The sequence below is a fragment of the Palaemon carinicauda genome, chromosome 25 (genome assembly GCF_036898095.1).
Source record: "Palaemon carinicauda isolate YSFRI2023 chromosome 25, ASM3689809v2, whole genome shotgun sequence".
Lineage (NCBI taxonomy): Eukaryota > Metazoa > Arthropoda > Malacostraca > Decapoda > Palaemonidae > Palaemon > Palaemon carinicauda.
The window spans coordinates 101055557-101081005 of NC_090749.1; the positions used below are offsets into that span (position 1 = coordinate 101055557).

The 25449-nt window shown below is 41.6% G+C and overlaps 1 long non-coding RNA gene across 1 annotated transcript; it reads left to right on the forward strand.

Annotated features, from left to right (window-relative positions):
* The first annotated feature begins 987 nt into the window (after window positions 1-987).
* LOC137618737 (uncharacterized) lies at window positions 988-19548 on the forward strand. The gene is made up of 3 exons (XR_011039832.1): window positions 988-1201; window positions 4814-5031; window positions 19350-19548. It is a non-coding gene; the product is annotated as an uncharacterized lncRNA (long non-coding RNA).
* Window positions 19549-25449: the final 5901 nt, after the last annotated feature.

Below are 25449 nucleotides of genomic sequence, written 5' to 3' on the forward strand. Positions count from 1 at the left end.
GTTGTAGCTTAGTATTTGATAATAATAATAATAATAATGTGGGGTGTGACCCAAGGACAAAGCCATTAGATTTTGAAGAAAATACGTTGAAGTATAAGTAAGCATCGGAGTTATGAATGAAGTATGAATGCTTTGTGTGGCAAAGCCATGCTCTCGACTGAGTGCCATTCTAGTTATTTATGTTGATAGAGATATGTCGTCAGTAATTGCCTCCTACGACAGGCAAATGTTCAATTATGTATCATTACATAAACAGTGACATATCACCGTGGATATGATGCACAAGTAAATCCGTCCCTTATGGTGCTTTGTGCAAGGCATACTTTGAGCCGTTGTGCAAAACATACGAAATGGTTAATGAGCAAGAAAGGTTTTGCATTGGGAGCTGTCAGTCCATTGCTATTTTAACCCTTTTACCCCCCAGGCTATTTGGAACTTTCCAACCCTTAACCCCCTGCCTTTATTTTTTGTTCAAGCACATTTTGCAGTATATTTTTTTTTAAATTGCTCTAACAGCCTTAATTTTCATCATAGAGAAGTCAGGTTGGTCTCATTCCCTTGGAAAATGCCTGAAGTTTCTCAAAAAATTATCAAAAGTATGCAAAAAGAAATGTAAATAGCAGTTTTTTGCAAGTACGTACCGGTATGTCCATGGGGGTAAAGGAATGAGTTTTGTGAAACATACCAGTACGTCCTTTGGTGGTTAAAGGGTTAACATTTATCATCTATTGAATATGTATGTACTGTATAGCTTTTCTTATAGATACCAGTCATTAGATATTATCCTAGGGATAATTTGAATGCTGGATTTTGGATACTAACACCTTCAATTTATATTTATGATTAGAAAAATTATGGTTTTTATTACCAGCAGTCATTTTATTTATCATTTGTAGATGTCACAGGAAGTTAGATTTCAATTTATATGATTAAATAAATGATGGTTTTATTACCAGCAGTTTGTAATTTTATCTTGTTTTTAGATATCACAGTTAAAACATCAAATTCTCCTCAGGCGAGGGCGATGTTCGACGGAGAGTTCAAAAGTCTGAAGGCCACGAAAGCAACGGGGACAGTGAGGGTCCCCACTCCGCGCATAGTCGTAGACGACCCCACGGGCGGAGCCGTGCCGTGCTTGGAATACCGGGACATGGCGCAGTTTGAATCGGCACACGGGAATGCTCGGGAAGCAGCTGGCAGAGTGAGTGCTTCTTGCGTTTGAAACTTAAAGATGTAATGTTCTAATCCTTGATTGAAAGTATAAATAATGTAGATGTTTCTAAACTTAATGCTATTTAACTTTTATAATATATTTACTTCTCTGGTTTTAATTGAATATTCTTCTAATCTTTATAGTAAACGATATCGGCGTCAATGACCCTCGATGTCAAGATGCCAGAGAACTTCGAATGAATCAATCAATCTCAGCTTTTAAAACGTTTGGAATACAAACACAAATCCAACTGAAATTATAATTGTTCCAACACGGAGTACTTACCTCGAACTACTTTCTTAGGAGTATCTGGGATTCTCCTCCCAACCGACCAGAATTTTATGTAGTTCCCCTATCTCCGTTTTCTATAGTGGGTACCTCTGTAGCGGATGAATACGCGCCCTGAGGCGACCCGGGTCAGTGAGCGCGCGTGGCCAGGTCTCGGTCACCAGTAAGTTTATGATAGATATGGTATCAAAGTCCCGTAAGACACTCGGGGAAGGATGGGCGGGCCATAACCCGAAAGTAGTTCGAGGTAAGTACTGTTAGGAAAAATACAAATTACTTAACCCTTTTATCCCCAGGCTCTTTGGAAATTTCCAACCCTTAACCCCCAAGGGGTTATTTTTTTCCCAGCACATTTTGCAGTATTTTTTTTTTTTAAATTGCTCTAACAGCCTTAATTTTTGTCATAGAGAGGTCGGGTTGGTCTCATTCTCTTGGAAAATGCCTGAATTTTTTCAAAAAATTATCAAAAATATGAAAAAAAAAATTTCATAGCATTTTTTTGCAAGGACATACCGGTACGTCCATGGGGGTAAAGGGATGGGTTTTGTGAAACGTACCAGTACGTCCTTTGGGGGTAAAAGGGTTAAAATGTGTGATTTGTTCCAACACGGAGTACTTACCTCGAACTACTTTCTTAGGAGACTTATACTTTAGGAGGCGGGGGTGGTCTTACGGGCCGAGAGACCGGCTGGATAATAAGATCGAACCTAGAGAGGAGACTAGGTTCTCCTGACCCAAAACGGAATATGAGACTTGGAGAAAACTACGCAAAAAACTATTTAGTGTCTAAGTAACCTCTATAAGGATCTCTGGACATGGGTACTTCCATCTGAGCGTTTCCCTGATGGCAGGCGTAAGGACAAAATTTAACAAAAGTCGACTTGTAAACATCTTCTTTGAACCTATTAAGTTTGTTAGTTGAGGAATTCGGTACGCAATATCAGTTACGATTTGCTCCTTTTAAGTTTGTTAGAACTTTTTTATCGCTTTTTTAAGATACTGTATATTGAATATGTTGGTGTGATTGACCGCGATGTATTTATCGGACTTTCGAATTTTTATTATTATTATTATTACTAGCCAAGCTACAACCCTAGTTGGAAAAGAAAGATTATTATTATTATTATTACTAGCCAAGCTACAACCCTAGTTGGAAAAGAAAGATTATTATTATTATTATTACTAGCCAAGCTACAACCCTAGTTGGAAAAGCAAGATTATTATTATTATTATTACTAGCCAAGCTACAACCCTAGTTGGAAAAGCAAGATGCTATAAGCCCAAGGGCTCCAATACGGAAAAATAGCCCAGTGAGGTAAGGAAATAAGGAAATAAATTAACAATAAATCATTCTAAAAACAGTAACAACGTCAAAACAGATATGTCCTATATAAACTATTAATAATGTCAAAAACAGATATGTTTTATATAAAATATAAAAAGACTCATGTCAGCTTGGTCAAGATAAAAACATTTGCTCTAACTTTGAACTTTTGAAGTTCTACTGCGGTTTGAAATGCTTTCGGATTTTCCATGATGTTGGCATCCACAAAAACATGTCAATTATCTGTCTGTTGTTGAATGTTTTAGTTATTTTTCAGTTTTAAATACCTGCATTGACTAATGTGTTTACGAGCGGGCCTTCAGGTTGAAATCTAATGATAGAATTATTTTGAATTTAGAGTTGCATCAACAGAGAATTCCACAAACAATGCCTTATCTGTGTGGTGGTAATCATGAGCAGACATCAGCCAGGAAGGTAGAACATCGTAGAGCAAAGTGACCAGGTGGTGTTGGATGCTAAATAGTCAAGAACTTATTATTTGTTTATCTAAGGACATTGAAAGGACATTTGAAAGGTTTAAAAGTCGTTCATGAATGGCAGGGGCAAGGGACGAGACTATGTCCTAGAGCCTGACCATCTACTGTACACATATGATCAACACTTGATCCCTTCTCCATCAAGATATGATACATCTCTGCCTGTCCATATTCATTTCTTGTTTACTTGAGTAATAAGTTGTTAGTTGAATTATGTGAATTGTAAATCAATTTCTTCTGAGTCCTTGTCAGTGACCGCTCCCGCCTGCCTGCCGAAGCAGAGCGATCGTCGTGGCGAGTAGAAGCCGAGGCCAAAACAGTTGAGCGGGCGCAAGACTCCTAGTCGAAGACCTTCAGACTCTCGCCGGGGGTTTGGTCTAGGCAGGATGTCTGCTCCCTTCGAGTGCCCAACCGTAAGGCCTCTGGCTATCTTGCCTTGCACGGGAAACCCGTGAGCCCCAAGGAAGGTTGCTCTGAAAGAGAAAAAGACATTTTATGAAGCTTTAAACCGGTTAAAATGGTTGACGGGTGAGAAAGACTACGTCTTTACCGAGCCAAAATGAAAAGGGAGAGTCAGTCGCTAGTGCTAGTGAGAGCAGGGTGGCTAACTGACCCCACTATCCCCTCCCCCCACGCTAACTAGCGGTGGGTGGTTACACCTCGAAAAAGCTTTAACCCTTTTACCCGCAAAGGACGTACTGGTAGGTTTCATAAAACACATCCCTTTACCCCCATGGACGTACCGGTACATCCTTGCAAAAAACTGTTATTTACAATTTATTTTGCATATTTTTTAAAAAAAATTTGAGAAACTTCAGGCATTTTCCAAGAGAATGAGACCAACCTGACCTCTCTAAGACAAAAATTAAGGCTGTTACAGCAATTTAAAAAATATATACAGTACTGCAAAATGTGCTTGAAAAAAAAAAATAACCCCTGGGGGTTAAGGGTTGGAAAGTTCCAAATAGCCTGGGGGTAAAAGGGTTAACAGCTATATTCAGCTCCGCGGAAATAAAAACACCCACACGTAAAGAGCTCCAGGATTTTATCGCTAGGAAAATTACAATTCACAAATTTGTTACTTTTCCTAACTAGACAAACCTAAGTCCTTTAGATTATACTTCTCTCCTCAGCCACTCCTCTCAGTTCTGAGCCGAGAGGTCTTAAGTGAAGAAACTCCCACAGGTGAGGGGGCAGAGCACCACGGTCTGCTCCCACTTGTCGCTTAACTGCCCGTTAAAAGATGCAACGGCCATCCTACCTAAACGACTTGTGTTTGTATAATCAGACATTATCCTAGGGATGATTTGATTCCTGGATTTTGATTACTTACACCTTCAATTTATGATTAGAAAAATGATGGTTTTTATTGCCAGCAGTTAGTAATTTTATTTATCATTTGTAGATGTCCCATTAAGTTAAATTTCAATTTATATGATTAAATAAGTGATGGTTTTATTACCAGCAGTTTGTAATTTTATCTTGTTTCAGACATCACAGTTAAAACATCAAATTCTCGTCAGGCGAGGGCGATGTTCGACGGAGAGTTCAAAAGTCCGAAGGCCATGAAAGCAACGGGGACAGTGAGGGTCCCCACTCCGCGCATAGTCGTAGACGACCCCACGGGCGGAGCCGTGCCGTGCGTGGAATACCAGGACATGGCGAAGTTTGAATCAGCACACAGGAATGCTTGGGAAGCAGCTGGCAGAGTGAGTGCTTCTTGCGTTTGAAACTTGAAGATGTTGCAATGTTCTAATTCTTGATTGAAAGTATAAATCATGTCGAAGGGTCTCAGCTTAATGCTATTTAACTTTTATAACATTTGCTTTTCTGGTTTTAAATAAATATTCTTTTAATCTTTATTTATAGTAAACGATATCGGCGTCAATGACCCTCGATGTCAAGATGCCAGAGAACTTCAAATCAATCAATCAATCTCAGCTTTTAAAACATTTGGAGATACAAAACACAAATCCAACTGAAATTATAAATCTTTGATATTGTTTCAAAATTTCATAATGAAATACTGTATAAACCCTTTTACCCCCAGGCTATTTGGAACTTCTCAACCCTTAACCCTCAGGGGTTATTTTTTTTCAAGCACATTTTGCAGTATATATATATTTTTTTTAAATTGCTCTAACAGCCTTAATTTTTGTCATAGAGAGGTCAAGTTGGTCTCATTCTCTTGGAAAATGCCTGAAGTTTCTCTAAATATTATCAAAAATATAAAAAAAAAAATATAGATAGCAGTTTTTTGCAACGAAGTACCAGTACGTCCATGGGGGTAAAGGGATGAGTTTTGTGAAACGTACCAGTACGTCCTTTTTGGGGTAAAAGGGTTAACACAAGATCATGTAATCTAATGCAGTAAGCAAGATGACATTTTTTAATATGAAACAGGGTTGTTTGTTGACCTTTGCAGCTGAAAATCGTAGGCATGTGTGTTAGGTTAGCCCCAACCTAGGACAAAATTTAACAAATTTCGACTAAAACATCTTCTTTGAACCTATTAAGTTCGTTAGTTGAAGATTGATTGAGTGATTTAAAGTTTTCAGGCATCCTGACATCTACGGTCATTGACGCCGATTGTTAGTTGAGGACTTTTGAACGCAATATCAGTTAGGATTTGCTACTTTTAAGTTTTTTAGAACTTTCTTATCGCTTTTTTAAGATATATTGAATATGTTGGTGTGATTGACCTCGATGTATTTAACAGACTTTTGAATTATTATTATTATTATTATTACTAGCCAAGCTACAACCCTAGTTGGAAAAGCAAGATGCTATAAGCCCAAGGGCTCCAATAGGGAAAAATAGCCCTGTGGGGTAAGGAAATAAGGAAGTAAATAAATGATGAGAATAAATTAACAATATAAATCATTCTAAAAACAGTAACAACGTCAAAACAGATATGTCCTATATAAACTATTAATAACGTCAAAAACAGATATGTTTTATATAAACTATAAAAAGACTCATGTCAGCCTGGTCAACATAAAAACATTTGCTGGAACTTTGAACTTTTGAAGTTCTACTGCGGTTTGAAATGCTTTCGGATTTTCCTTGCTGTTGGCATCCACAAAAACATGTCAGTTATCTGTCTGTTGTTGAATGTTTTAGTTATTTTTCAGTTTTAAATACCTGCATTGACTAACGTATTTACGAGCGGGCCTTCAGGTTGAAATCTAACGATAGTAGAACTATTTTGAATTTAGAGTTGCATCAACAGAGAATTCCACAAGCAATGCCTTATCTGTGTGGTGGTAATCATGAGCAGACATCAGCCAGGAAGGTAGAACATCGTAGAGCAAAGTGACCAGGTGGTGTTGGATGCTAAACAGTCAAGAACTTATTCTTTGTTTATCTAAGGACATTTGAAAGGTTTAAAAGTCGTTCATGAATGGCAGGGGCAAGGGACGAGACTATGTCCTAGAGCCTGACCATCTACTGTACACATATGATCAACACTTGATCCCTTTTCCATTAAGATATGATACATCTCTGCCTGTCCATATTCATTTCTTATTTACTTGAGTAATAAGTTGTTAGTTGAATTATGTAAATTGTAAATTAATTTCTTCTGAGTCCTTGTCAGTGACTGCTCCCGCCTGCCTGCCGAAGCAGAGCGATCGTCGTGGCGAGTAGAAGCCGAGGCCAGAACAGTTGAGCGGGCGCAAGACTCTTAGTCGAAGACCTTCAGACTCTCGCCGGAGGTTTGGTCTAGGCAGATGTCTGCTCCCTTCGAGTGCCCAACCGTAAGGCCTCTCGCTGTCTTGCCTTGCACGGGAAACCCGTGAGCCCCAAGGAAGGTCGTTCTGAAAGAGAAAAAGACATTTTATGAAGCATCAGGCAAGTTGCTTTTAATCATAAACCGGTTAAAATGGTTGAGGGGTGAGAAATACTACGTCTTTACCGAGCCAAAATAAAAAGCGACAGTCAGTCGCTAGTGCTAGTGAGAGCAGGGTGGCTAGCTGACCCCACTATCCCCTCCCCCTACGCTAACTAGCGGTGGGGGGTCACACCTTGAAAAAGCTTTAACCCTTTTACCCGCAAAGGACGTACTGGTACGTTTCACAAAACACATCCCTTTACCCCCATGGACGTACCGGTACGTCCTTGTAAAAAACTGTTATTTACAATTTTTTTTTGCAATATTTTTTAAAAAATTTTTTAGAAACTTCAGACATTTTCCAAGAGAATGAGACCAACCTGACCTCTCTATGACGAAAATTAAGGCTGTTAGAGCAATTTAAAAAATACATACTGCAAAATGTGCTTGAAAAAAAAAAATAACCCCTGGGGGTTAAGGATGGGAAAGTTCCAAATAGCCTGGCGGGTAGAAGGGTTAACAGCTATATTCAGCTCCGCGAAAATAAACACCCACGCGTAAAGAGCTCCAGGTTTTTATCGCTAGGACAATTACAATTCACAAATATGTTACTTTTCCTAACTATACAAACCTAAGTCCTTTAGATTATACTTCTCTCCTCAACCACTCCCCTCAGTTCTGAGCTGAGAGGAAGCGAAGAAACTCCCACAGGTGAGGGGCCGGAGCACCTCGGTCTGCTCCCACTTGTTGCTCAACTGCCCATTTATAGATGCAACAGCCATCCTACCTAAACGACTTGTGTTTGTATAATTAGGAAAAACACAAAATACTTTTAAGATTTATAATTTCAAAAATGGGATGTTGGTAGCGTGGTATTTGAGTCTAATCAAATATAAAATGCCACAGTTTCAACCCTTAACTTTGTTGACGTCAGACAATAATGTTAATATCAAATTAAATATTCAATAACTGAAGATCTTAACCCTATGAATAAGTAGAGGAACAACTAAAGTCAGTATCCATCTCCGGGAGTCTTTTCAAGAAGAGGAGAGAAGTCTAAAGTCAGTCTTCATCAACATCTTTGCTTGTTTCGGTGAGATGATGGTAGACTAGCTTGGAACAGAGCAACTATTTTATGTATGGATTTAGGAGTGCTAAAGGGTCATGGAAAGAGAGGTGGATGAGGGAAGGTCAAAGGTATGTGGGAAAAAGGATGAAGAGAACAGGAGGGCCTGGATAGAAGATAATGGAGAAGGCTTATACAAATCAGTGAGTAAAGGCTGTAGACAAAGAAGAATTCAGGTTAAGTAAGATACAGTAGTTAGACAGGGAACTAAGATGAAAATCTTTGTTGAGGAAATAGTTAATTCAGAGACCACCAAATACACTGTCTTGGTTTAGAGTCCTCTTGCTTGAGGGTACACTCGAGCACATTATTCTGTTTTCTTATTTCCTTTCCTCACTGGGTTATATTTCTCTGTTGGAACCTTTATAGGGCTTATAGACTCCTGCATTTCCTACTAGGATTTTTCAATATTAAACTTAGCCGGTGATCATATAGCTGTCAGCTCTGCTGCCCGACAGAAAAACCTAAGGACAAAATACGCCAGCGATCGCTATACAGGTGGGGGTGTACATCAACTGCGCCATCTGTCGAGCAGGTACTCAAGTACTCCATGTCAACACAGAACCAATTTTCTCTCTGTCGTGCCACTGGCAAGACCTACTAAATACGCTGTTACTAACTGGATTTGTTTTCACAACTATTTGGTGAAGTACACTATTCCAGTTTTGAGCTTTCGCTATGCAGGGGTTTTATCTTCATCTCAAAACTTGAACTCGTTTTGGATAGATTTAATTATGGTGACAAAGAGAGTATGGACTCTTTCACTTTTAAATGGCCGACCCTTCCCTTAGACGGAAGTGTGTTTAGGTTTTTTTAGTAATTTTGCTTAACACATTATAGATCTATATATTTTATATCTCTCCGCCTTTATTAGGCCTCTTCGATTAACTTTCCATTTATTATAAACATATAAAAATAAATTTTTATGTTTTGTTTATATGCGACCTTTCCTGATAGTAGGCGGTCCTAACTTGGAACCGAAGTTAATCAACGTTGAGCCCGTTATATCGTATTTAGCCTTTAAAGAATTTAAAACTTTTTAAATTTAATGTTTTATGAAAGAATTTCTTTGATAGTCTCGTACTGTTTTCAAAGATGAACTAACGTTTAGTTTTTTAGACTACGCAGTTGTTGACGTTCAGGACGTTCAACATGCGCTCTATCGTTACGATAGAGAGAGAGTGTATCACGGTTTCACTTTGCAGTAAGAGTAAACCGTTTCTGACGTTTCGTTCATTCTTTCTTAGCTTAAATGGTTTAAATTCTAAATTAAAGGAACTTTTTATTTGGAAAACCTTTCAGTTTTTTCCTTTAGCCAAATAAAATGTTTTGACGATATATAATTGGGCTCTTCTCTCAGGTGCGTAATCAAGAGAGAAAGAGAGAGAGAGATAGAGACGGAGGGGGAGAGAGGAGAAAAAACGTTCCGTTCAAGCGGGTAACGTTGTTCTCGTGTTGCTCTCCTCCCTAGTCGCTGTACGGGGAAGAAGGTAAAACGTTTCTAGGGTTTTATTCTTGTCCCCAGGCTGTGTGCGGTGAGAGATTGTAAACGTAGTTTATTTGAACTAGTGTTTAGTCTCTTTCCCAGCCACTGAATTCTTTATCTTTATATATGTTTTCTGTTGCATTATACGACTGTTTTCGCAATTACTACCTTTTGATGAAGGGTAGGATTGCGTGTTTCAGGTAGAAATCAGTAAAAGTTTCGATTTCAGTGAAATAAGTGCAAAACAGAAAATCGAAGTGATAAAGTGATATGCGCAAAGTGTTACAGTGTTGCGTCCGAGGGTTCGTCTGTTCGTGCCTGTCGTTCACCTAGTCCGGGACCTCTTGCAAGCTCCCAAGCCCAGGGGAGAAGTAATGTCGAACGACTTATGGGTTCGTCAGGCCTTGATCAACGAACAGACGTTTTCCCTCCGTGGTTTCGGGCGTATCTACCCAAGATCGCCCCACCCACGCAAAGACGAGAGAGCCCATTTACTTCTCGTCTGCGGAAGAGGTTTCTCGTAAGAAACCTTGGACCAAGGTCTCGCAGCTTATTAAGCGCAAGTCGGTCCCTTCCGCGCAAGTCCAACGGCCCAGGTGTAGCCACTGGGTCAGTTCGGACTCGCTGCAGTCTTCCGATGACTGCACACCTCCTAAGAGAGGCAAAGCGGTACCGCAACAGGCATTAACACCGTCTGTTGCCGCACCTGCTGCTGTAGACCCTAAGTGGTCTTTGCTACAGTCTATGAAGACACAGTTAGCATCTTTTATGCAGGAGTATCGTGCGGAGAAGGTTGACGCTGCACCCGTTAGCCTACAACCAACCACGGTTGTGCGTACAGTAGACGCTGACGCTACCTGCTCCCGCACTCCGCCTGTGAGAGTTCCACCACCCATGCGCAGTGTACCCTGCCAGCCGCACGTTGACGTTCACAGACGCACGCTACCCTCCGTTGATGTTCGCGAGTTACCACAACAACAGGAGGGTGGAGTTAAGTTGCCTTGTTTTGACACTGTGCTTCAACCTCCGCAACCCACTGTGGTTACCGCTACTCGCCCGCAGCAGACTAGTCAGTCAGGAGTAGAGGCTTTGCTTCCCCACACAGCTATGGTTGTTGCCAGCTCACAGACTGTCAAGCAGTTACATGACGTTGCCTTCTGGTCTGCTACTAATGCACCAGTGCTGTATGTCCTCACGCACCTGTTGTGGTTGACAGTTCAGTTTTTGACAGTTCACAGACTGTCAAGCAGTTACATAACGTTGCCTTCTGGTCTGCTGCTAATGCACCAGTGAGACCCTCACTGAGATAACCTAGCTTTTCTCGGACAAGGTTCCTGTAGATGAGAAAGTGCTGTTCTCCCTCCTACTGATATTCCTTTGAGGACTCTGTCATTTGGAGAGGAGCCTTAAGCTGCTTAGCCTCCTATGGACTTTAATTAAATCATGATGATTTTTTAAGGATCTTCGTCCGGATCTTGTAACTGCTGCTCCTCGTTCGCCTAACGTCAGAACTTACACTAGGCCTAGCTACTTCGAAGCCGTTGTTGTTAAGCTAGTGCTCTCTCGCTCTCCTAGAGAGCGTTACGTTGGCTAGGCGACTGGTTTTTGCACCAGGAGGAGTTTTAGGGATACAGCCTTTGATTTCCCTTCTTTTAAACTGGCTTATAGAGCGAGAGTCTGATAGGACACGAGAGAAGTTCTCGGCTTGGGAGTTCATGCCTCTGCCCAGGTAGACTTCTCAATTCTGGTAGACTCGCCCTGGCGCCTAGCCAGGAGACGCTCCAAGTTGTTTACAGGTCAACTTCTCAACTTTTGTCGAGCCTTTGAAGTTTTGCTGTACTATTATGTCACACATAACAAGGCTTCCAGGGATGGTAAATGGTTCCGCCTCAGTCGCTAACCCCGTCTGTTGCCACACCTGCTCCCGTAGACCCTAAATGGGCTTTGCTGCAAAACATGCAGTCCAAGCTTGTGTCCTTGATAGAGGACTTAAATACGGAGAAGAACCTTCTGGCCAACAACCTTCCAACCGGTTGGTTGTGCGCCCTGTTGACGCTGAGGTATCCTACTCGCGTCAGCCAGTTGAGGTGGTTCCTCCACCGATGCGACCCAGTGTGGGTTGCCAGTCGCACGTTGACGTTAAGCGACGCTCGGAGGTGGTTGTTGACGTTCAGTGTGTCACTAGGAAGACGTTCAACAACCAGCAGAGGTGACTTGTTGTGACGCAGTGCGTCAACCTCAGCAACCCGGTAGGGTGTTGACTGCACAACCCAGACAGTCTAGACAGTTTCGGGTTGACGCTGTACTTCCTCGCGCACCCATGGTTGTTGACAGTTCACAGACTGTGCAGCAGTACCAGGATATTGCGTCCGGCTCCGTCACGCATCCACCAGTGCGACCGGATTCAGCGAGTCAGACGTTGCCCACTCCGTTGCCGTTTCCTCATCAGTTTCGGATGAGGAACCCTCTGATGAGGACGTTGCTGAACAAGACGATCAACCCCCAGCCCTGCTATCCATCCAGAAGATGCTGAAGAAGGAACGCTGCCCAGTCAGGCTGTGGATGAGTCTGGTAGGGACACTGTCATCCGTGGATCAATTTGTGTCACTAGGAAGACTACACCTCCGTCCTCTTCTATACCATCTAGCTTTTCACTGGAAAAAGGACAAGACGCTAGAAGCGGTCTCGATCCCGGTTTCCGGAAAGATAAAGTCTGGTCTGACTTGGTGAAAGGACTATATCAACCTTAGAGAGGGTCTTCCCCTGACTGTTCAGACTCCCAACCACGTTCTCTTCTCGGACGCATCGGACGTAGGCTGGGGTGCGACATTAGACGGTAGGGAATGCTCGGGATTATGGAACTCGAGTCAAAGGACAATGCATTTCAACTGCAAGAAGCTACTGGCAGTACGTCTGACCTGGAAAAGCTTCAGGTCTCTCCTTCAAGGCAAAGTGGTGGAGGTGAACTCGGACAACACCACGGCTTTGGCGTACATCTCCAAGCAAGGAGGGACCTACTCTCTGACATGGTACGAGATCGCAAGGGACCTCCTCACCTGGTCAAAAGGTCTAGACATTTCACTAGTAACGAGGTTCATCCAAGGCAACTTGAATGTCATGGCAGATTGTCTCAGTCGGAAGGGACAAATAATTCCAACAGAATGGACCCTCCACAAGGATGTATGCAAGAGACTTTGAGCCACCTGGGGCCAGCCAACCATAGATCTCTTCGCAACCTCGATGACCAAGAGGCTCCCAATATTTTGCTCACCAATCCCGGACCCAGCAGCAGTTCATATAGATGCCTTTCTACTAGATTGGTCACATCTAGATCTATATGCATTCCCTCCGTTCAAGATTGTCAACAAGGTACTGCAGAAGTTCGCCTCTCACGAAGGGACAAGGTTGACGCTAGTTGCTTCCCTCTGGCCCGCGAGAGAATGGCTCACCGAGGTACTTCGATGGCTAGTAGACGTTCCCAGAACACTTCCCCTAAGGGTGGACCTTCTACGTCAGCCACGCGTAAAGAAGGTACACCTAGGCCTCCACGCTCTTCATCTGACTTCCTTCAGGCTATCGAAAGACTCTCGAGAGCTAGAGGCTTTTCGAAGGAGGCAACCAGAGCGATTGCTAGAGCAAGGAGATCATCCACCCTTAGAGTCTACCAATCGAAGTGGGAAATCTTCCGAAACTGGTGCAAGTCAGTATCCGTATCCTCGACCAGTACCTCTGTAACTCAAATAGCTGACTTTCTCTTATATCTGAGGAAAGAACGATCTCTTTCAGCTCCCACTATCAAGGGTTACAGAAGCATGTTGGCATCAGTCTTCCGTCACAGAGGCTTAGATCTTTCCAACAATAAAGATCTACAGGACCTCCTTAAGTCTTTTGAGACCACGAAGGAGCGTCGTTTGGTTACACCTGGTTGGAATTTAGACGTGGTACTAAGATTCCTTATGTCAGACAGGTTCGAACCGCTACAATCAGCCTCCCTGAAAGATCTCACTTTTAAGACTCTTTTCCTGATATGCTTAGCCACAGCTAAAAGAGTCAGTGAGATTCATGCCTTCAGCAAGAACATCGGATTCTCATCCGAAACGGCTACATGTTCTACAACTTGGTTTTCTAGCCAAACACGAGCTGCCTTCTCGGCCTTGACCAATATCGTTCGATATTCCAAACTTATCGTATGGTTGGAAATGAACTAGAAAGAGTCTTATGTCCTGTAAGAGCTCTTAAGTTCTATTTAAAAACCTTTACGAGGCCCGTCTGAAGCTTTATGGTGTTCAGTTAAGAATCCATCTTTGCCTATGTCAAAGAATGCTTTATCCTATTTTATCAGACTGTTAATACGAGAAGCTCATTCCCATCTGAATGAGGAAGACCAAGCTTTGCTGAAGGTAAGGACACACGAAGTTAGAGCTGTCGCAACTTCCGTGGCCTTTAAACAAAATAGATCTCTGCAAAGTATATTCGACGCAACCTATTGGGAAAGCAAATCAGTGTTCGCGTCTTTTTATCTTAAGAATGTCCAGTCTCTTTACGAGAACTGCTACACTCTGGGACCATTCGTAGCAACGAGTGCAGTAGTGGGTGAGGGCTCAACCACTACAATACCCTAATTCCATAACCTTTTTTAATCTTTCTCTTGAAATGTTTTATTATTGTTTTTGGGTTGTCCGGAAGGCTAAGAAGCCTTTCGCATCCTACTTGATTTGGCGGGTGGTCAAAGTCATTTCTTGAGAAGAGCCTAGATTAGAGGTTTTGATGAGGTCCTTTAGTATGGGTTGCAACCCTTCATACTTCAGCTCCTAGGAGTCGCTCAGCATCCTATGAGGATCGCGAGGCTCAGTAAGGAAGACGTACTTAAAGAGGCAGAGTAATTGTTCAAGTCGACTTCCTTACCAGGTACTTATTTATTTTATGTTTGTTATTTTGAATAACTGCTAAAATGAAATACAAAATACTTAGCTCATAATAATGTCAACATGTAATGCTGGTCTCTACCCACCCCCCTGGGTGTGAATCAGCTATATGATCACCGGCTAAGTTTAATATTGAAAAATGTTATTTTCATTAGTAAAATAAATTTTTGAATATACTTACCCGGTGATCATAGATTAAAGGACCCTCCCATCCTCCCCAATAGAGACCCAGTGGGCCGAGGAGAAAATTGGTTCTGTGTTGACATGGAGTACTTGAGTACCTGCTCGACAGATGGCGCAGTTGATGTACACCCCCACCTGTATAGCGATCGCTGGCGTATTTTGTCCTTAGGTTTTTCTGTCGGGCAGCAGAGCTGACAGCTATATGATCACCGGGTAAGTATATTCAAAAATTTATTTTACTAATGAAAATAACATTTTAGCTTGCTTAGTAATAATATTACTAATAATATTGCTCAGGGAAAAGTATCATGAAAAATTAGGTTTGGAAAAGATTTTTCAAGTACAAATTCATGATCCCAGTATGCAGTAACATTATAAGCAATTCATTATCTCCTCTTACACCAATTGACGCAAAGGGCCTCGGTTAGATTTCGCCAATCGTCTCATCTAGAGCTTTTAAATCGATACTGCTCCGTCTCCCACTTCAGGCTTCATAGTCCTCAGCCATGTAGGCCTGCATTTTCCAACTCTCTTAGTGCCTTGTGGAGCCCAGTTGAAAGTTTGGTGAACTGATCTCTCTTGGGGAGTGCGAAGAGTATGCCCAAACCATTTCCGTCTACCCCTTATCGTGATCTCATCCACATATGGCACTCGAGTAATCTCTCTTATAGTTTCTTTTCTAGTCCTGTCCTGCAATTTAACTCCAAATAACCTTCTGAGGGGTTTACTTTAATAAGTGTTTTAAAAAAATGAGATCCGAGTAATTTTATTTCAAGTATGTTATTGGACCCCTCATTACTGCAATTATTGCAATACGAAAATCAGATTAATTATCGGGAGAGAGATGATATGTGATAAATTCATGGTAAGAGGAATGGTGATGAAAGTAATGATAATGAATTTCCAAATCCTCACATACTATAACATTCACCGTAGCCAAGCAATTTTACTGTTGCAGAATCATTTTGCAAGATAAAGATTAATGAGTCACTCATGTTTTCTATTAAGAGGATACTCCAGACTTGAAAGTATTCCCTCCAGCTGGAGTTTCAGAACCAGCTGAAGGGAAAGATTTTAGAGTGATTTGTCAAAGCTGTTGATTCAGCTACGCTTAACCCTTTTACCCCCAAAGGACGTATTGGTACGTTTCACAAAACTCATCCCTTTACCCCCATGGACGTACCGGTACGTCCTTGCAAAAAAATGCTATTTAAATTTTTTTTTTGCATATTTTTGATAATTTTTTGAGAAACTTCAGGCATTTTCCAAGAGAATGAGACCAACCTGGCCTCTCTATGATGAAAATTAAGGCTGTTAGAGCAATTTGAAAGAAATATACTGCAAAATGTGTTTGAAAAAAAATAACCCTTGGGGGTTAAGGGTTGGAAATTTCCAAATAGCCCGGGGGTAAAAGGGTTAATATGGGCAGACAAAAGGCTGAATTCTCCTGAGATTCAAAGCCACATCTTTACACTCGGTATTTGTATAGGTAGAGTTGACATCTTTTTGTTTTCAAGGTCACAAATTAAAGGAGCATCCAAGATGGAATAGAAGTTCTCCTTGTTGATCGTTTGAAAATGAGAAGAATTTCTCACGACTAGTTTTATTTCTTGTATTTGATAGAGGAGATCATATACAGTACTGCACAGTGTGGGGATAGAGCTATGCTAACTCCCAGTGCAAATTGGAAAAAAATATTTTATTTCAGTGCAAGAGAGAGAGTCCTTCAAATGATCTTGCTGTATAATTTAACGTGAGCTTCTCCCTTTGTTTGGTACAGGGTCATGTAGCAAGTGGCTCTTCTATGAAGCAGAAGTGTTATTAAACTTTATAAAATGGGAAGGCTAAGTCTTCTGTTAAGCCCTGTCCTCGCGATCGAGCATGCCCGACGGGCAAACCACAATAGTTAGTGAAAATGAGGGTTGATGACGTCAGAAGCGGGGAAAACCGCAGACAGGGATCTGGCATCATACAGTGTTGCCAGATCCCTGCCTTTAGTTTTCCCCCTTCTGACATCATTAACCCTCATTCTTACTAACTATTGTGGTCTGGTATCACCGTTTGCCTCGATCGTGTGGACAGGGCTTTGGAGTGAGTGAAGTTAAATACACTGAACAAATATAAGGCAATTTGCATATGTGCGTTAATGACCTTTGATGAGGTATCTTTGCATGGCATTGCAAATGGAAACTGTACTGCAACAAACTATTACTTATTATGCATCTGCAATTGTGATGGTCATTTATAATCCATGCTTAAATATTACAGATGCTATGTAGCCTTTATAACCACACAAGGAGGTACTAAAATTACTTGTGGTTTTCAGTCCAGCACATATCTCGTAAGATAACACATTACCTTTGACCGTTGTAAAATGATGAAATCTTATGAGTTGACATAAAGCAAGAGTCAGGTTCAATTAGGTTAAATTTGTACATACATACATACATATACCAAGGCACTTCCCCCAATTTTGGGGGGTAGCCGACATCAACAAAGAAACAAAAACAAAAAAGGGGACCTCTACTCTCTACGTTCCTCCCAGCCTAACAAGGGACTCAACCGAGTTCAGCTGGTACTGCTAGGGTGCCACAGCCCACCCTCCCCCTTTATCCAACACAGATGAATGAAATCATGTTGGGAGTTCTTGAGAGATGATAAAAAGTAAAAATTTTAATTGGAATGACTTCAGGGGTCAGGTAAAACATGGTAATGTCCTGGATATTTACAAAAGTCACTTCTTCAAGTAGGGCACTTGAAATAATGTAAATGACTAAAAACCAGCATTGCTTCCTTGGAGTAAAAGCTCCGATCAAAGAACATATATAAGGAGAATTTGTTTTTCAGTAAAAGAACAGTTGACGTAGCCGTCAGAATCACTCCTGTAGCTGATGATCGATTATGTAAACAAGAACAGATTTGACGAATAATTTGGGGGCAAATGTTGGAAATACACTTAGATTACTGTACTGTAATTCACCTGTGATAATGGGAGCTATGACCTTTTTATGTTGGTTTGATAGATTTAAAATTGCTTAATACTCTTAACCCTTTTACCCCCAGGCTATTTGGAACTTTCCAACCCTTAACCCCCAGGGGTTATTTTTTTTCAAGCACATTTTACCGTATCCTTTTTTTGAATTGCCGTAACAGCCTTAATTTTCATCATAGAGAGGTCAGGTTGGTCTCATTCTCTTGGAAAAGGCCTGAAGTTTCTCAAAAAATTATCAAAAATATACAAAAAAAATGTAACTAGCAGTTTTTTGCAAGGACGCACCGGTACGTCCATGGGGGTAAAGGGATGAGTTTTGTGAAACGTACCAGTGCGTCCTTTGGGGGTAAAAGGGTTAATACTCTTAATGTCTCAAAATGCAATTTAATACTCTTAATATACTATTTTTTGATAGTAGCATCAGTAAGACAATAGCAAGCTATTGTTATGATTATCAAGGAGTACATTCCCAGTCCCCTGTGGCCGCGGGGGGTCATAAAAACAATTAGAATAGCGCCAACGTATCCCTGCGTGTCGTAAGAGGCGACTAAAAGGGACGGGACGAGGGGGCTGGGAACCCCCTCTCCTGTATTATATACTCCAGTGAGACATCGATGTACATTTGTCATTTGAAGAAGGGGACTTCTTGGGACACACCTAGTTCCTATGAATGGGACTTCTGTACGTACACCCTTTTTCATGACAGGCAAGGATTTCTTCTACAGCAATTGACGAGCATCCTTTGTTTTAGTCATGTCTTGTGTAATCCGTCTTTCTCTTTATTTGTTTGGTAAAGTTGGTGATTATTTAGTGAATCGACTTACTTGTTTACTTGTTTTGGGTTTAAATCCAACCCTCCACTGAAGTCCAGTGAACTACTACTCGGGCGGGTCCATATCAATCATCTAACGAAACATTTTCATTATAACTTATACAATCCATTGATTGTAGCATCTTCCAAATCTTATGATCTAGTGAAAAGTAATGTCTTTAGTTTCTTCTTAAATTCAATTGCTCCCTTTAGGTCCTTCATTTCAGTTGGCAGTTTATAATAATGTCTAGGCGCACAGTAGCTAAAAGCCCTTTCACCAAATTTACTATTTGTTCTTGTGACACGGATATATCGGCTGTTGATATCTTAAGAAAATTGACGTATTTAAATCCAAAATGCCTTACCACTGGTGAGCAGGATTATTTCCTGACGATTGATTGTAAACGTGGCAGTTCTTAGCTTGAGCATGTTGAAGTCATTCTCGATACTTCATGAACTTAAAAGCATTCATTTTGTCCCTCAGAAAAGCACAGCATGACTTTAGAATTCACTAAGTAAAACAGACAAAGTTCCTGTGCAATGCTCAGACGTTTGTATGTATGGAATATAAATATTTTCTGTATTTAGTCTTTATATATTTTTCATCTGTTTATACCTCATGTGGCATTCTTGAATGCTATTTCTGTTTGGTAATGACTATCCTTCCCGCAGGCTCCTTCTATACAACATCGAAGGGAAAAAGGCTGAATTGAACGAGAGCTACGTCGGCCAAGGCGAGAAGGAGTGCCAGTAATACACATCGAAGTTCAGCCTCCACATCGACACTTGCTGCGGATGCCTCACCCAAGATGATAGCTGGTGTGATGATTGGGTGGTAAGTATTATGAAGTTTTGTTTATCCTTAATCATTTTGTTTACCCAGTACAGGTTGCAATTTGATATAGAAATACTGTTTTTATTTGTATACTGTATACCTTTCGCACAGCTTTGTTGAAGCTCCTTTCATAGTTCTTTGAAATGAAGTTACAAACTACTGTTTTATAAGAGCTTTGTATATTTTTTAACTGCTGCTACTGACGCTTGCATCACTGCATTGATTATAAGTTTTCCTTTTTGTAATCTTAAGGAAAATATTACAAGATCAATCGTTTGTTTATTTTCTGTACCGCTGGACCAGTGAAGTTACCATTTTGAATATGGATTAGTCGTGAATCGAGTTCTCCTTTCTTTTGTTTTCCCGAACTCTCGTCATTGTTAAGTTTCCCTCTAGAACTTCTTACAGGTCTTCAAGAGGCAACCTCCATAGCTAAACCATTCCTGACCAAATGTTCCTCGTCCCATGTCCAAACTGCTCGTTCTTGGAGAACCGTTATTATTATCTTTGCCGAGGAGGTTATGACTTCATTCCTTTTTTGTTTTGGGCTGTTAGTGTTGAAGTACTGTACAGTATGGTACAATAATTCAAGCAAATGTTTTCCTAAAGATTGACAACAATCGATAAGGATTTTTGAAATGATTAAAAAGCAAAATTGTTGTTACTAAAACAGCGATGAAAAGGAGACTATGATTTGCACTGATTTTATTAAAATTGATGAGTGCTAAGCAGAGTTTGGGTGTGATCTTCAACTCTTTCCAGATGTTAGGGCCATTTTTCGAGGTATCTTTCCCCTCTGGATTATAAAGAAGACAGCTAATTCAGATACGTGTAGGTAGATCCTTTTTTGACAGGAGTAGTACATTAGATCTGTATCCCATCACCCGTTTGTAATAAATCTGTCTGGATGACATCTGAATGTTCAAGAAGTAGCTTCTTTAGAATAAAGCTAGTCCTCCTATCAGAGCAATTTGAAATCTTCTATATAAGTTTTATAGAAAACTAAACTTGAGCAAAACAAGGACAAAAATTGTAGGCCTTAAACGGGTTTGTGTTTTTTAAGAAGACATCAGATTTTGCTTTTAAATCTTTATCCCACCATTATTGGAATGTTGACCATCTGTGGCCGAGCTCTCTGGAACGAGGCAGCGGTGGGCCTGCACGCCCGATGGCGATCCGGATGGACTGTATCAAGGATGACCTTCGATCAAAGGAATTAACCGGTGATGAGGTGTGGGACAGAGGTAGATGGAGAATGCTGGCCAGAAACATGTTACCACATAAAAGTGGGAAAAGATGCAGACAAAAAGAAGAAGAAGAAGTCTGTCTATGTCAGTACGTACGTTGTATATGTCTAAGACAAAATTGTTTAAGGTTATGATTTTCTTGTTGTAAAATAGCATCTCTGTTGGTTTGGAAGAGTCCAGAAATCCAATGAGATCACTTCTCCTCCTTCAACACCCATCTGTAAACGAAGGCCCTGTGCTAATATAGTCTAAACCAAGCAAGCCTCGCCAATAATGCTAAGTATGACGTGTTATTGTCCGTGATAAGTTCTATTTAAGCGGGGCATTTCTCCTTGGTGCCCTCAATGTTTGGATCGCTGTTTTTTAAATATTAAACTTAGCCGGTGAATATATAATAGCTGACGTCTCCGACGGCTCGACAGAATTCAAAAACTCGCGAGCGATCGCCATGAAGGTAGCGGGTGTGCCCACCAGCGCCAACTATCGGCCAGATACCGCATATACATGTAAACAGCTCCAGTTCTTCTCTGTCGGTTCCATCGACAAGTCGATTCCACTCGCTATTATGACCTCGAGTTTTCTACCGAATTGGTGAAGTACTTGGTTTTGGTTTTATTGCTTTCGCCGTGTTGGATTATTCAATACTATCCTCAAAAGAAATGCTTATGAAAGGAGAGTAAAAGTGTTTTGCCCTTGCTTTTATCTCTGGTTTTTTTCCATAGAGTAAAAATGGCCGACCCTTCCCTTAGTGTACGGAAGTGTGTTTTAGGCTTTTAGCAATTATCTTATCACGTTATAAATTGTTGTTGTTAATTATAGATTTTCCTCTATATATTTTATATCTCACCCGCCTTTATTAGGCCTCTTCGATTAGCTTTCCATTTATAATAAACATCAAGATAAATTTTAATGATTTGTTTATATGCGGCCTTACCTATTCCTCCCCTAATCCGAGAGTAGGCGGTCCTAACTTGGAAACCGAAGTTAAACAACGTTGAGCCCTTTCAACTTTTATTTTCGTTAAGTTTAAATCATTTGCTCTGTAAGAGTTATTAAATGAATATTTTTTAGTAGATATTTTATGAAAGATTTTCTTTGAATAGTCTTCGTGCTGTTTCAAAGCTGAACTAACGTTTGGTTTATTTATGTACGCAGTTTGCGCTCTATCGTTACGATAGAGAAAGAGAGAATCACGGTTTCACTTTGCAGAAAGAGTAAATCGATTCTGACGTTTTGTTCATTCTTCTTTCAAACTGAAATGTTTTAAATACTAATTTAAAGGAACTTGTTAATTTTCAATTTCTTAGTCCTTTCAGTTTTTCCCTTTGGTCAAATAACCTGTTTATTGACGAAGGGTAAGTGGGCTTTTCTCTTCTGTGTGAAATCAAGAGAGAGAGAGAGAAAGAGACGGAAAGAGAGAGAGGAAGAGAGAACGTTCCGATCTTTATTCTCGTCCCAAGCGAGTAACGTTGTTCTCGAGTCAGTTTTTTACTCTCGTCCCAAGTCTCTGTACGGGGAGAAAGGATAAAACGTTTTTAGTTTTTATTCTCGTCCCAAGGCACTGTACGGTGAGAGATTGAAAACGTAGTTTTTAATGAACTAGTGTTTAGTCTCCTCCCCAGTCACTGATCCTTTTAACTTTATATATTTCCGTTTTATTCGATATATATGTTTACTGTTTTTTTGCTTGTATTAATGTGCTTACATTATACGACTTATTTCGCAATTATAACCTTTTGATGTAGGGGAGAATTGCGTGCTTCAGGTAGAAATCAGTTTTTATTCATGCCTAATGTGAAATTATTGAAAAATTCGATTTCAGTGAAGTAAGTGCAAAAACAGAAAATTGTAGTGATAAAGTGATAATTGCGCAAAGTGTTATCAGTGTTGCGACAGAGGGTTCGTCTGTTCGTGCCTGTCGTTCGCCTAGTCCGAGACCTCTTGCAAGCTCCCATGCCCCAGGGAGAAGTAATGTCGTAGGACTTATGGGTTCGAGAGGCTTTAACCAACGAACAGACGTTTCCTCTACGGTTTCAGGCGTGTCTCGTCAAGACCGCCCCTACCATAAGACGATCGAGACGGTTTTCTCCTCGTCATCCGAAGGCTTATCGCGTAAGAAACCGGGGAGCAAGGTTTCGAGACCCTTAAAGCGAAAGTCAGTCCCTTCAGGACAGGTCCAGCGTCCTGGTTGTAGCCATTGGGACAGCTCTGACCCTGTGCAGTTATCGGAAGACTGCTCGACGCCTAAACAGAAGCGTAACACAGGCTCCGAGAGTCTTAGTGTAGGCAAGGTTTTGCAGTCACAGACGTTACCCTCGTCTCTTACCGCACCCATTCCCGTTGATCCTAAATGGGTTGTACTGCAAGACATGCAGAATAAGCTTGCCTCTCTTATGGAGGACTATTCTGCTGAGCAGGTTCACGATGATCCTCGCCGCTTAGCTGATCGAGATCCTGGCCGTCAGCCGCCCAAACGAGCCTTTGCTCGTCCTGTTGACGTTGACGTTACAAAGTCACGTCAGTCACGTTTTGTAGAGCCTCACTCGATGCAGTCCCGTGTTGACTTTCAGCCGCTTGTGGACGTTCAGCCGCTGCCGCATGCTCTTGTTGACGTTCAGGACGTTCGCCAACCAGCGAAGTTGACTTGTTTTGACGTTGAGCGTCAAGCACCGCAGTCAAGAGTTGTTTTCACTGCTCAGTCTAGGCAGTCAAGGCAGTCTCGAGTTGACTTCGAGCGTCCTCCCGCACCTGTTGTTGTTGCTGGTCAGTCCTTTAAGCAGTTACATGACGTAGCGTCCTTGACTGCTACTGATGCTCCTTTGCGTGTGGACTCTGCTTGTCAAGCATTGCCACCACAGCAGGTCTCTCCCTTGCTTGAGACTCGGCAATTGTCGGACGAGGTTCCTTCAGATGAGGAAGTTGCTGATCCCCCTCCTACTGATATTCCCTTGGGGACTCTGTCAGACGGAGAGGAGCCTAAAGCTGCTCAGCCCTCCATGGACTTTAAATAAATCATGCTGATTTTTAAGGATCTTTGTCCGGATCATTTTGTAACTGCTGCTCCTCGTTCGCCTAAACTTCAGAGTTTACACTAGGCCTAGCTACTTCGAAGCCGTTGTTTTCTAAGCTAGTGCTCTTTCGCTCTTCTAAGAGAGCTTTACGTTTGCTAGGCGACTGGTTGATCACCAGGAGGAGTTTGGGGGAGACAGCCTTTGCTTTCCCTCCTTTTAAACTGGCTTATAGAGCGAGCGTCTGGTATGACACGGGAGAAGTTCTCGGCTTGGGAGTTCCTGCCTCTGCCCAGATAGACTTCTCAAACCTCATAGACTCTCCCTGGCGCCTGGCCATGAGACGCTCCAAGATTTTATGGTCGGCTTCAGAGCTAGACCATCTCCTGTTAGGAGTTTTTTTTTTCGAGCGTTTGAAGTTTTGCTGTACAATTATGTCATGCATAAACAAGGCTATCAGGGATGGCTCCAATAATCTGACAGCCACGTTCTCTGCAGGAACAAGACTATCAGGGATGGCTCCAATGATCTGGCAGCCACGTTCACTGCAGGAGTACGTAAGATGCAAGTGCGCTCAATGTGTTCATTGTCAAGACAAACTTCACGATGAAGTCTACCAAGCTGTCTTGACAGCATTAATGGAAGGCGACTGGATGGTCTCTCTCGACCTTCAGGATGCATACTTCCACATCCCGATTCATCCAAACTTTCAACTACATCTGAGGTTTGTGGACGGAAAAGTAATGTACCACTGTCGAGCACTGTACTCCGACCTCATTCCTGCTCCTCTTGTTTTTACAAGGCCCTTGCAAAATGTAGCAAGCTTTCTACTTTTTTTGAGGATTCAGAGCCTCCCTTTATTTTGACGACTGGCTAATCAGGGCGTTCGTCATTATATAGCTGTCTGGAGAGCCTCTAATGGACATTAGACCTAACCAAGGAGCTAGGTCTCATAGTGAACGTAGAGAAGTCGTAACTTACAGTATCCCATCCCAGACTATTCTTTTTTTGGGAATGGAGATACTGTGTATGATTTTTCGACCCTTTTCGTCTCCCGCAAGAATGGAACAAACTCTGTTAAAAGTCCTTCACTTGCAAGAGAAAAACAGTTGCTCTGTAAGAGTTTGAACTAGCCTCGTGGGAACTCTTTCATCGCTGGAGTAGTTCACTCTCTGGGGAGACTCAACCTATGCCCTTTCCTATTTCACCTAAACATTGGAACAAGGAGAAGGGCTTAGTGAGTATCTCTTTCCCAATCTCCAACTCAGTCTAGACATGTCTGACTTGGTGGGACAGCAACATCAGACTTCGAGAAGGTCTTTCTCTTGCGATCTAGAACCCAAACCATGTGTTGTTTTCAGATGCAGCGGATTTGGGTTAGGGAGCTCCACTGGACAGTCTGGAAGGCTCGGTTCTTTGATCCACGGATCAAAAGGAACTCCTTTTAAGGCAGTAACATCTCTCCTTTGGCGAGATTTGTGCAGAAATGAATGTCTTGGCGGACGGCCTCAGCAGAAGAGGACAAGTCTTCTCCATGGAGTGGACGTTGCATAAGACTGTGTGCGAGAAGCTATGGATGACATAGGGTCTACCCACCATAGATCTTTTTGCTACTCTCTCTGACAAAGAGGCTCTCGACTTACTGCTTTCCAGTTCCAGATCCAGAGGCAGCCCACATAGAC